The sequence below is a fragment of the Typopeltis vanoorti genome, chromosome 9, assembly GCF_054136105.1.
Source record: "Typopeltis vanoorti isolate ZY-2024b chromosome 9, IOZ_Tvanoo_1.0, whole genome shotgun sequence".
NCBI classification, from domain to species: domain Eukaryota; kingdom Metazoa; phylum Arthropoda; class Arachnida; order Uropygi; family Thelyphonidae; genus Typopeltis; species Typopeltis vanoorti.
Genome location: NC_143557.1, coordinates 115,611,307 through 115,625,218, shown reverse-complemented (window position 1 = coordinate 115,625,218; position 13,912 = coordinate 115,611,307). Strand labels below are relative to the sequence as shown.

The following is a 13,912-nucleotide window of genomic DNA, read 5'->3' as shown; positions in this document are numbered from 1 at the left end:
AATGGCTTGAGTCAAAAAATCCAGCACTTTGTATAAACTGAGTGTTTGCAGCATTTGTAAAAAAGGCATTATCAGCATACCCATCACAATTTGTTAAAATGGGCATGCCAACTAGGCTTGTGACATGGATATATATGTGGCTTACTCATGCATCATAATGTATAAATGTGATGAGTTTAAGATTACGTGGATGATCAGTGGAGCACTACAGGATCTGTATTTGGGCCACTTATTTTATTTGTATATTAATCATATTGGGGTTAGTCTGGAGAATAATATACAATTATTTGTTGATGCAACATTAGTAAGAGTAATAAGGGCTATTTCCACTATGGAATGCTTGCAGGCTAACCAGAACAAACTTGTGCAATGGGCAAATGATAGTGAATATAAGTTCAACATCCCAAAGTACAAGGTTATGTGCATTTTGGACTAAGGACACTGAACACAAGAGTATTATTATATGAAATGGTAATTTGCTACAAGTAGACAGACTTGAAGGCAATGATAGACAGAGCTGACGTTTAGGAGGCACAATTGCTGATGTGGTTAAGTCAGATAAATGAAATGAAGAGAACACTAATATGTAGGAATCAGGCAGTTATTCTTCCCTTGAACAAGGCTTGATAAGATCACATACTGACTACTGTGCTCATATATTCAGAGGAGTGAGGAGACTGGGTGCATGTCAATTGCCAGAGTACCTCCCAGTCTCTGCTTTTGCCTACACTTCCTAATTTTTCTTGAAAGAGAGAGAGATTCAAAATGCAGGAAGTAGTACATACAGGGAAAAGATATCCAATTAGATTTCCTTGTGCAAGGTAGGATATGCCTGACAAGACATTCTGATTAGTTATCTATTTAAATAGTGAATGAACAAGGAGGAGGTGGCAATTTGGAATTTTGCTGACCAAACCCATATTCTGTATTGGTTTAAATCAAAAGACAATGATGGTACAACATGATGAAATATCGCACAGTGTGACTGCTGATTAAACAAAAAAACTATTTTATATCAATAGCAAACAACTGAATATTTTTGTTCAAATCATTTTGCTATCATTTATGAACAAATTAAACATCAGTGGTCCAAACCCTTTCATGTATATAATCTTGTAGATTCAACTCCTCCATATACTACTGCTTGGTATTTGTCCATCTGCTACCCTCATAATTATATTTACTGACATTTCACATTCATCACCATTTGTGTAACGGCTCTGTGGGGGTAGCCTATCAAATGCTTTTAGCAAACTGCAACAGTATTACCATGTAATTATTCCCTTTATCCAACTCAGCTGTCACTCTGCAGAAACACCATGTAGTCATTCCCTTTAATCCAACTCTCAGCAGCTCTTTTTGATGTATGTGTTACATCTTCTCTCATTCTCTAGCCTACAGTAGCAGCCAACTGTATATTTTGCTCTGTTGTTCACTACCTCACATCAAATTTGCCACAAATGAACATTTTTCTTTGGCCCGTGTGATGTACTCTTTTTGGGTGCAATTCATCTACTACTATCAGCAGTACCCTACATATATCCTATGATAATATAAACTATTCTCCTTGAAAATACTATACCCCTCATATTCTATCTCTGTAGTAACTTCATCTGCTGTGAAGCCAAGTGTCGCTAACACCTACAAAGCTTATATATTGGCAGTACATGTTAGTTAACTAATACCTATATAACTCTTCGTCCCTCTTATTCCTGTATAACTCTTTGCCCCTCTTATCCCTGATAATACCTGTGTCATTTGTATACATGACCTGCAGCAGCATCTCCTTAGGCCTCTAACCAGTTAAGGGACATTCAATTTTATCACACTAGATTTGGTATTTGTCATTTTCACAATCATTCCCCTCATGGGTGCCTACATACACCTGCATCCTCCCCTAGGAGCTCTAAGTTTTGACTTTGCTCTTTCAAAGTCCCAGTGAAGAATGCTTTCTTGAGATAGTTAACTCAAATCTATTTAATCAGCATGATAAAAGTCCTTCCATCTATCAAATTTAATCTTTAGGTCTAAATGAGTATCTATGAGTTTTTAATGACACTTGTGACATAGCAATGATAATAAAAACATGTATTTACAAGAACTAACAATACTAATTTTAGTATTACAAATATTTCATCCTGAAACTATAGGCCATCATCAGGACCTGAACATGTTTACAAGATGAATCACGAACAATGGAATGTTATTCCTTTTTATTAAAAAAGGAATAATACTGAAATAGGAGTAACATGGGAATAAAAATGGTAAAAAGGCATAACATTCCATTGTTTGTGCTTCATCGTGTGAAGGTGCTTATGCACTAAAGACAGTGATTTGTTTCAGATTGAAATACTCACAGTAATAAAATTATTGTTAATTATTGTGAATATGTGCTTCTAATAATACTCTAACTACACCCTTCCTCCTACATAACTTATGTATTCAATGAAATCTGGGCTACTAATGGGTAGGGATGTATAATATACAACCTCTCCTTGTCGCCAATCCTGCCATACTATAGTTGTGGCTGGTTTCCATAACAGGGACGCTGGTGCACCTAACAAGCAAATCATTCTCACTGCATCCCATGAATCTACTCTTTCCTTCCTAGATGGAGAAAACACCAACTAATTCCACTAAGTGGGAGATGACCATCAATCCTTTTTAATGAAGGCCTGAATTTGGCCTCCAGAGTAGGGATTCCAATCTTTGTCATGCCCTTCAAGAGCAGGACAAACATGCTCATTCTCTATATTGGTGTTTTGTTCAAGAGTATCTACTAGATAACAGCATCTCATGAATCTAATCTTTCCTTTCATCCAACAATAAACCAAAAATGAAACAATGGTGATACTGTCATCAAAATAAATCTCTCTTGAAAACTAATGCATTCTCAGACCAAGCATATTTCCAACATACCAGAATCCCTTCCTTCCTCTCCCCTAAATCATTTCGACATCCATTTAACAAACATCTGTGGCATATATTTCAGCAGAAACAAGGTTCATCACCACTTAGATATATCCAGAGCAGACCTTGACTCTTAACATGATTGATTTCACAAAGGTGGATCTATGGCTTGTGCAATTTGACATTGCCTGTCAGAGAATGCCAAATTTAGAATCCCATGCTTTTGACTGTCTCTGGCTCAAAGTTTCCTTGTCCCATTTAATAACATTAATTTGCAATTTACTGACTGGTCACAAAAAAAAAAAAAAACATTCTAACCTCTTCACATTTCTCTCCATGAAGCTTGACCATCTACAGTCCAGCTATCTAAATAGCAAAGTCATCTTCCTAGATGATCTTAATGTCCACAACTCCAACTGACTTTCCTTCTCTAGCACTAGCAATCAAACTATACATGATGCAATAGTTTTGCTATAAGCAATGATCTAGTGCAAATTGTATAGATATCCCCTACCCTAAATCTTGATAATCCCCTCCAATGATACCTTCTTTTTTAAACCAGTTCTCTTTCAGAACACATGGTAGAGGCCATCTCTCCTTTCGGAAACTCAGATTACAACCTTGTGCAAGCATCCACGCTCACAAAATGTCCCCCCCTTCTGGGGGATGGTGAAGCATAAAACTGACATCGTGAGAATTACAGAGACCAGATGGAATGGAGAGGTCACTTTAAAAGACAGGTAAGCTAGTTGTGTATTCAGACAGTTCAGGAAAGAACCTTTCTTGGTCACAATCCTGTTAATGACAGGACGCTTTGTATTAGACTTAAGGCTCTCCTACCAATGTATTAATTGTGGTAGTTTATGTACTCCACACAGATAGGCCTGATGAAGAGAGTGAGGAATGCTATGAAAACTTATATTGTTTTGGACTGCCTATCAAGGAGAGATGTACTTTACATCTTAGGGGACTTGAATGCAAAAGTGGGAAAAAGTATGAGAGTTAGGTTCAAGTGTGGCATGTTTGATCTGGGCAAATAATATTCGTGGTGAAAGACTGTTGGAATTTGCCCATTCTAATAGAGTAGTTATTACCAATACCTGCTTCCAGAAAAACCTACAACAGACATATACTTGGACATCTAATACTGACAAATCAAGGCACCAGACTGATTACATTCTAGCTCTCAAACAGTGAAAGACAAGCATCTCTGATATGCATACTTATCCTGGAGCAAACTATAGTACAGACCATCAGCTAGTAAGAGCCAAAGCAAGACAAAGACTCTGAAACCTTCCAAGTCAGGCACATTCCACTAGACTGGATGTTAGAGTAATTTCTAGTGGGCTCACAGAAGAAACATTAACTCATTTGTATGATTTTTTGGAGACTAGTAAGGAGAATTCACCAGAAATGTTTTGGGAAAGAGGCAAGGTACAGGATACAGCCAAGAAGTATCTTGGCTCAATAAGAAGATGAAGAGACCCATGGATATCATATTCAACATGGGATCTAATCGAAAGAAAGCAGTTGGAGAAACAAAGAGACACAGGGACTGAAGAATGTAAAATATTACATAGCGAAGTCAGAAGAGCCATCAGGCAGGACAAATAAAAGTTTTATACTAATAAATGCAAAGATAGATAGAATTCTAGATGAGAAGGCTTTCATTTAGTTCATGATCTAAAGTACAAGCTTAAGACCAAATAGAATGTCATCGAAGACAGGAATGTAGTAGTACTAACAGAAAAAATGGAAATCAAAAACAGATGGAAAAAATACACCAAAAAACTATACAGGAGATGATAAATTTGGAGAAGCTCACCGGGAAAATCTCAATTTGGAACCTCCTATACTTAGCCATGAGGTTGAAAGAGCAGTGGAACAGCGCAGATGGAATCCCAGTAGAGTTAATTAAAGCTACAATGGGGGGATAAGACTGTTGATTACAATGATATGGGAGATAGGATCATGGCCTAGAGACTGGAAGAAGTCTAGAACTATTAGTTTAACTATTAACTAATTTAACTAGTTTAACCTCATGCATGGAAGATTTTATTAAAGATCATTCTAAATACGATTGAGGCCAAAGTCAAGGCAGAGATGCATGAGGAACAAGCAGGCTTTAGGAAAGGTAAGGGTACCAGAGATCAGATCCTTTGCCTTAGACAGATCACAGAAAAGTATAAAGAATTTAGACTCCTCCTAAATTCTCTGAAAGAAAGGAAAACCAATTCTTTTCATTACTTCCCACAGTTTCAGATGTTTTTTTTCAGTTAAAAGTTTCATAGACTACTCTAAAGCTTTTTAGAGTATTCCTAAAATGAATGAATGAAAAGAATGAGTATTCCTCAACACACCATTTGGTTGAGAGCTGACTCATATAGTAAGTAAGAAGTCATAGTAAGATCACGTGCTGAATTAACTAATTGGCTTCAGGTTGGAAAGGGAGTTAGGCAAGGATGCTTACTTTCTCTTCACTTGTTTAGTATCTATGCTGTCTTAGAATCTACCGCTTATCCTAATTCAAGACAGGAATTAGGATAAGCGGTAGATTCGTCAGTAACCTGAGGTATGCTAATAATATTGTACTCTTCTGTAATGAGAAGGAAGAACAGGGACAAATTCTTGACAAAGTTAATGAGATCAGTAAGAACAGAGAACTTCAGCTCGATCCTAGCAAGACAAAGATTATAGTTTTCAAAGGAAATACATACAGAGAAGCTCCTTAGAAACAAGTGCATCTTAATGGAGAAAGAATTGAGGAAGTCAGCAAGTTTGCATACCTTGAATCCATTATTAATGTGAAGAAGTGCTATTCCAAAGACATCAGAAGATTAGGAATAGCTAAAACAACAGCCTGAGACTTGTTTTAGCCATTCCTTTATTCCCTAGATATCTATCAAAGTTGAGGATCGATGCATTTGTTTTCAACAGCAACTTATGGATGTGAGACTTGAAACCTGAAGAAGTTTGATAGGAAAAGGATAGCTGCTTTTGAGATGTGGTGTTATGCTGTTGAGGATATCATATACTGAAAGGCAGACAAATGAATGGGTGCTAGAAATAATCAGGAGAACTTTAAGACTCCATAATGATATTGACAGAAGAAAGTTGAAATACTTTGGATGCACTAAAAGGATGGAAGTCTCAAAACAGTAATAAAGGTAAAGTTCCTGGAAAAAGAGGAATGGGTGGTGTCTGGATTGACTGATCTTCAAACAGTTGAAGCCTCCAGAAAAGCATACAACAGGACCACATGGTGAGGACCGGTGTGGCACATCACCGAGCATCTGGATGACCATACATATCTATTCATTGGACATCTCTTGATGCCCAATGAGCAGATGGATGACCATTGTTTTTTTGGACAAAATGATATATAACACGATGATTAGGGTGTGTTTACAAGGTTTCAAAACTTCGGAACTTTTTCACTGTAAATTCAAGTTTTCTTGAGCACTTTAAAAATGATGTCCTTGCTGAGCTTGAATTTTGCAAGTGTGTGCTGACATCTGTTGTTATGAATATAATTCAGCTCAACTCATGCACCTTAATGTCTACATTTGCTATATGGAAGGAAATATTTGTAATGGTGAACACAGAATCTCCTGGCCGATGTGCCACATAGCCCATGTCTTCCCAGGGATAGTAAAAATAGGATATGGAAAAGTGCATTCCTTATAGCGAAGTGTGCATGCTGACCACCATATGTCATGAAAATTTCATGAAATCATCCGTAAAGATATTAATCAGCCAGTGATGAAGCCTCATTGTGTAACAGCAGTTGACAGTTCAGATTAAGTTCTGTTGAATCTGTGGTTCATTTTTCACCTCTGGACATATTAATTCCTAATTCTCAAACACTGTACAATGTAAAATCATGAGGAATAATTCCTAATTCTCAAACATTGTACAATGTAAAATCATGGGGGGGGGGGAGAAAGACTTATAGGCAGTTCACGTTCAGTTTGATTTAATGGCTTTTAATCATAACACAAGAATATTCGTTTACTTATTTGCTGATATTTCACTTGTGTCATACCCAGCATGAAGAAACAGTTTGCCACAGCACACGAACAGCAATAATTAGTTAATAGTGGGAAGAGTACAAAATTGCAACAAACAACACGTGGAACTAAAGTCTTTATTGGTACAATCTATTGATGGATAGAGAGTTAACAAATATCAAAATTTTATCTTAAAATGACTGTCTCTCAGAATTTTTGGTAAATTGATGCAGCCATGCTTGTTAAGGTTTGGGGAATGATTTTAAAGTTGCTGATTCCAAAAACAGCCTATTTGATTAGTAATGACTTCTGTATAGCGCTTTTGTTTTCCTCCATTTGATTCTGTCCTTTGTAAAGGGGTATCTCCAAGGTATAGTCTGCTAGTCTTGACTTGCCATATAACAATGGCACTGAATGCAATTTTTATGTTCTCCAAGATGAATGCCAACAGATCTTCCTATTGATCTATAGTAGGCCACTTCACATACTTCTAGATGTGATAAAAGAGACAGTTTGTCCTTAGGTGATTGGATTAGAGTTGCCAATCTGATATATGGGTTTACAGAGCCAGGCTGATGACCTGGTCCCATAAAAATCCCGGTGTTCCCCCAGGAGGATGATCAGACTCCTGTGAAAATCTGACTGAAGTAAAATTCATGTCATATCACTATGTACTGATGACAATTAATTTTACACAACCTACTAGGGCATTCCTCTTAAGCGACGCATACCATCACCACTCGAATGATGTGAACAGAATAATAGGGCTATCTGCCAGTGGGCGAGGCAAGTTAAAGAAGCAAGTCTAGACCCAACACCATAACATTCAACTAGCAACTGCCAATACTGGCAGCAGCCACGAGCTTACTGATTGTTTTGAAAACAGAAAGATGGACATTGCTTGCATACAAGAGACAAAATGGGCTGGTGCAAAATCTAGAGACATTGGTGAAGGATATAAACTAATCTACTTTGGACAAAAGTCTGGGCAAAATAGTGTTGTAGTAACTGTAAGCCAGAGGCTATGTAATTCCATCACAGAAGTAGCGAGGATTTCTGACCGAATGATATCCATTAAGATCAATATAGGATAGGAACCTACAGTTTATGAGTTAAATCTGTCTACACTCCACAGACTGGATGCCCACAACAGACAAAGGAATGAATTCTGGAATGACCTTGAAAGACATCTTCAAACTATTAATGACAATGAACAGACATGCATTGGAGGAGATCTAAATGGACATGCTGGTTGAATAAGAGATGGCTTCGAACATGTGCATGGTAGACAAGGATATGGCTTGCAAAAAGAGGAAGGTACTAGCATTCTAAATGTGTTGAAGCCCATGACTTTGCAGTCACAAATACTTTTTTCAAAAAGAGAACTTTGCATCTAATTATACATAGCAATGGAGGCCAAGCCACACAAATTGATTCAAGGTTGGTTCGTTGACATGATCTAAAATAAATAACACATAAGTCATCCCATCAGGCAATATAACCACCCAAAACTAGTTATTAGTATTAGATACACAGATCTGTCTATACCAACATTGTACAAGACCAACCATAAAGACAAATCGTATAAAATGGTGCAATTTAATGGGACATGAAACCCAGCTGAAGATTTCACTAGAAGTACTGACTATAGACTTCAACCAAACAACAAATGGGATCTGGAATGCATTAATCAAGCATGTTAAGACCCGCGCTACAGCCACACTAGGAATCACAAAACCTGGTCAACATTTCACTGACGAGCACACTTGGTGGAGGAACCCTGAAGTGCTACAAACTGTAAAATTGAAAAAGAAAGACCTGGCTAAAGACAAGAAACTCTGAAGATTATGGAAGATACTGAAACCTAAAATCTGTAACAAAGCAAAGGTTGCCTGTGCACAGCCAAGCACTACAACAGAATGATCAACTGGATACACATAAGATGAGAAGCTAATAATTGCCTTGCCCGGGAATGTCAATGCTCTACACAAAACCTAGGGCACATTATGAACATCAGAGATGAAAATGGAACGATGCTGCAGACACTGAAAGAAACATTACATCATTGGCAAAACTACTTCGATAAGATCAGTAATGAAGAGTTCCCACACCCACTATTGCAAACAGCCATAGCAGTCCTTGGACTTGTGCCCTTTATCAGCACTGATGAAGTGCATACTGTGGTCCATCAAATGAAAAACAAGCTAACAGATAAGCTTAGGTGTCAACAATTATTCATGACTTATTTTTAACAATATTAACAACACCAAATGAACTATTTTATAAAAATATATTTTACTAACTTGCTTATATTTTGCTGAATTTCAAATCAGCATCATCAAATCACAACACAGTATGTATATGCAACAGTGAGTAAGTCTTGCATTCGAATATAAAACATCTTTTTATAAAATAGTTTGTTTGGTGTTGTTAATACCATTAAAGATAAGGCATGAAAAACAACAAGGCTGCCCAGATGATATACCAGCTGAAATCTGGAAGCTACTCGGACCACAATGGTTGGCAATGCTGTTTGACAAGATCATAAATGAAAATGAAATACCATCAATCTGGCTAACCAGTATAACAATTCCTATCTGGAAAGGCAAGGGGAACATTGGTGACTGTTTAAACTCCAGACCAATTTGGCTATTTTGCCATACAATGAAGATTTACGAATGGATGATGGCTCTAAGGCATTTCGCATACCTTAGAGCCATCATCGAAATTTCACCAAATCAGCTCAGATTCATTAAAAATTGTGGAACAAACACAATCCATGCCATTTGGCTCTTAATGGAGAAACTAGAAAAGAAGAAAAACATACACATGCCATTCTTAGATCTAGAAAAAGGCATTCGACCGTATACCATATGATCTCATCTGGAAAGCATTGAGAGCACATCATGTACTTAAAGACTATGTGCAATGCATAAAAATACCATATCAAACTGTCACCAGCACAGAAAACTCTGACATCTTCCCAATAAAGATAGAAGTTTACCAGGGATCTGCCCTCTCACCCCTGCTCTGCTTATTATACGACACCCAAGAATATTAGGATTAAAATCAGTTTTAAGTGGCACATTTTTAATGAGTATCCAAAATAAGCACTAAAACTTGAAAAAATAAATAAAAAATAATAATAAAAAAAAAGAAAAAAAAAATGTTTAACAATGGGACCTTTCTAGAAACAAATGAGTGGCTGACTCACTATGCTCAAATATGACTGGTCAAAATGGACTATCAAATGCAGTAATAAAATGACAACATTATCAATTGATCTGTTTCAGTGATCAAATTGGATTTGAAGAGCCTTTATTTCATAATCTAGATCATAGGTTCCCAAAGTCCAGTGGGTGCTGAAGCCTTCTGGGGGGGGGGGGGGGGGGCGCTATAGTGGGATCAGAAGCATTTGGGGGCGTTCAGGCGGTCTAGGGATCAGATGCTCTTTATAGAAGAAATTAATAATATATATTTAAAAATTAATTATTTTTGTTATTTTGCAATTAGATAATCATTTAAAATTTAAATATTGAATTTTAATTCATCTTATGCCCGTTTTACACGATTGATTTTTTTATCAATTTTCTATTTCAATTATTTGATAATTTGAAAATTTACCATGTCAGATAGAAATAGATGTCAATTTTCTATGTCAATGAGAAAATTGAACGTGTCGTACAGGATATTTTAACTTCTATTTTTTATATACTTAAAAAATGTATTCATTTTTTGCTATTGTAAAAATTGATCGTGCCATACAGGCTTTAGTCTATCCACGCAGCAGACGAGTCTTAACTAGTAGTATGTCGGTCAACCATTATGTAGGTAATTCACTCAATTCAGCATGTTTTGACAAGAATATGGGTGCTTGCAGTGACTTGTTCAAAGCACGAGTACGATGGTATTGCAAACATGTCAATGCATGCAAGTCGATTCAGGCTAGATTTCAAATCTATAAATACTAGTGGTATAGGAATAAGCTTAATTATTTTTTGTGTGATTTGCCAACAATCATCAGTCGAAAGTGTGATAGATAAGTGGAGTCATACAAAGTGCAAATTAAATCTTTTATTTTGTGAATATTTTTGCAAATTTTATTACTTCATTATGTCTGACTATAAGAAGAAATGTCGACAGTACAGTATTGGGTATTTGAAATATGGTTTTATTCAGTCTCAAATATTTGAAATATGGTTTTATTCAAACTGTTATAATGGGGGGGCGTTACAAAGTTTATGTCTTGCAAAGTGGGCTGTGGCCCGAAAAAGTTTGGCAACCTATGATCTAGATCAACTGTTGTTTTGTATTGTACCTAGTTTATGGAAGAGCCAGGAATTAAGTACCATGTATAGGATATAATGAAGATGAAACAGGTAGGAGGGATGGACTCTGCGGGTTTCTTACATTCTGACTGAAAAAAAAAAAAAAAAAAAAATAATTTGAGTGAACTTTATGTTTCTGTAGCTAATGACATAACTTTGTTGAGGGCGACTTATGAGAATAATATAGCAGTCACCAAGGTTCATAATTAATAACTTCATTGCCACAGAATTTAACCATGCTGTAATTTGATGATAGCTATGAATCTAAAATCAGTGTGAAAATGAACATATCTTTATAAAGACTCCATATAAGCTTCAACAACAATTTGTCATGTGATATTCTATCACACTTTCACAAAATTAAGAAAAATCACCATATAAATATCTCTTCTCACTACACTTGTCACCCTATTATAAAATGTAACCAGGTTACTGAAGCAAGACCTCCCCTTAAGAAGCAAATGTTATTCTCCTGAAAGTTTCTCGACTGATTCTCATCAATCTAGGTTTGTATTCCATCTCTCATCAGCCTCTCTAACACCTTCACTACAATACCTAGTATACAAAAGTGCCCAACTGTTGGGCAGTTTTCCTCTCCATTTTGATAAGGTTTCCCTGTTGACAGATTTTGCTAACCAGATCAAGGGCAATGTAATCTCTTATGCCCTTAATATATATGATGCCCAATCCAGTCCTACATTTTTATTAATATCAAGCTTCCAAATTGTAAACACTTCACATTCCCAAACTCAGTCTTCTGTCCTTGTTCCTATTGTTATTCAACACTACTCTTAGTTCCTCAAGATGATGTGCACTAACAAAATACTCGTTGAACACCTCCCATTATATGTTCCGTGAATGTTCCATCTCCAGTAATTAAGTTCCATCTTCCATGTTCACCATTTCTTCTCTTAGTCACATAACTGTAGAATTCTCTAGGGTTTTGCTTAGCTGTTTTTACCAATTTCTTCTTCCAATTCCCAGCCTGTGTTATATTCCTTATACTGCTGAGGACTACTCTCTCTTAGTTATACTTTCTTTTTTTCAGCAGTGATTATTTAACCTTACTTCATCTATATTGCTAATGCACAGAGGTTCTTTTCACGGGCATTTACATAAAAAGGTTGCTTGGTGACAGTTAATGCAGATGGTAGCCATCAGAAGTGATGACTATCTTGTAGTATGAAATGAATACCATGTGTCTGGAAAGCATGAAAATTAGTATTATGTTCCTTTAAAAGATGATAAATTTTAACTTGACTATGTCATGTTAAAAACTATGCATGCATTTGGCTGACGTCAGATGTAAAGTATGAACTACATCACAGTTCTTTTCATCAAATTTCAACAAAGCTGATACCAAATCACTATCATATTTAGGAAATATTTATCAAACAAGCAAACATTTAACATTATTCTGCTGTTACTATTTAGCAAACAGAGTTGCCATCACTTTACACATACTTTTTTTAAATTTGATTTATTACATTGATCGACTGTTCTGATGACACCAGAAACATCGGTTGTAGAGTTTTGCATGAAACTAATTCTTTTTCCTTGATGTGTTTTTTACAAATGACTTAATAGATAATTATGTTACATATGCACATAAGCAAGACTACATCGCATTTATGACCACTGCACAATTTGGTGGACTTGAGTGATTCACTCACTCATGGTCCAGACCTGGCTTTCCTCCCCTTCAGAGGTTGAAATGTCATCTGTATGGATACCTTTTGATAGTGATATAGGCAGTTTGATAGTAAGGTTCAGACTTTCACTAAGCCTGAATGTACTTATGTACATTCACTAATTCTGTTTATTAACTTATAACATTTTTTCTTCTGCAGTGAATATTTTAGTACATTCAAGCAGAAGAAAAAATTATGGTAGACAATATTCTGCTCATGGTGGTGGTAGTTGAGTGATGGTAACAAATACACTCCCATGCATGTACCAAATATTATCCTAGTCTTGATATTATTTCACAGGCTTTTGTGCATTACTAGTCTCTTTTCACTAAAATAAAGAGCCAAAAGGCTTCATTTCAGCGATGCAAAATTATATAAATCAAGTGGATATTAAATCCAGCATTATTTCAAAGCTGAATTGAAAAACTATGAAAGTTTTGTAAGAAATTTGACCAGAGAGCTTATGGGAATACACTTGGCGGCATTTACAAGTTGCTGTAACGGGGACCTCATAGGAGACATGATCTCTTGCCCAAGCATCCATATATTTACCTTTTATTGGTCCATTTTGATAAGGTTTCACCGAATAATATTCACTTGATTTATATAATTTTTATATATCACTCTGTACAGGATTCCATTTATACCATAAAGTTTTAGCATTTTTTCTCCCTCTTGGCATTATCTTATGAACTTTCCAATATCAACAAAACTAAAAGATCCTTGTTATATTCCCATGAGTTCTTAACTATTTGTATTAAAATAGAAAAATTCTGGTCCTGGCAATCTCTATCTGGCCCAAGCACAGTTTGTTTTTCAATTTTACACCCAACATGTTTCTTTTTCCTTTATGCAAGTATTCCTGCATAATTCCTGTTCTGGGAATGAGGGACATTTTAGAATTCTATCCCCCCCCCCCACGAGAAAGCTACTGCTACTCTAATAATTTCTACTGACTTCATCTAACTTCAGT

The 13,912-nt window shown here is 36.1% G+C and overlaps 1 protein-coding gene across 1 annotated transcript in view; it reads right to left on the bottom strand.

Annotated features, from left to right (window-relative positions):
• Positions 1–13,912, bottom strand: part of LOC150103443 (importin-4-like) — a 321,740-nt gene that overhangs the window by 115,864 nt on the left and 191,964 nt on the right. The gene's annotated exons all lie outside the window — the stretch shown is intronic.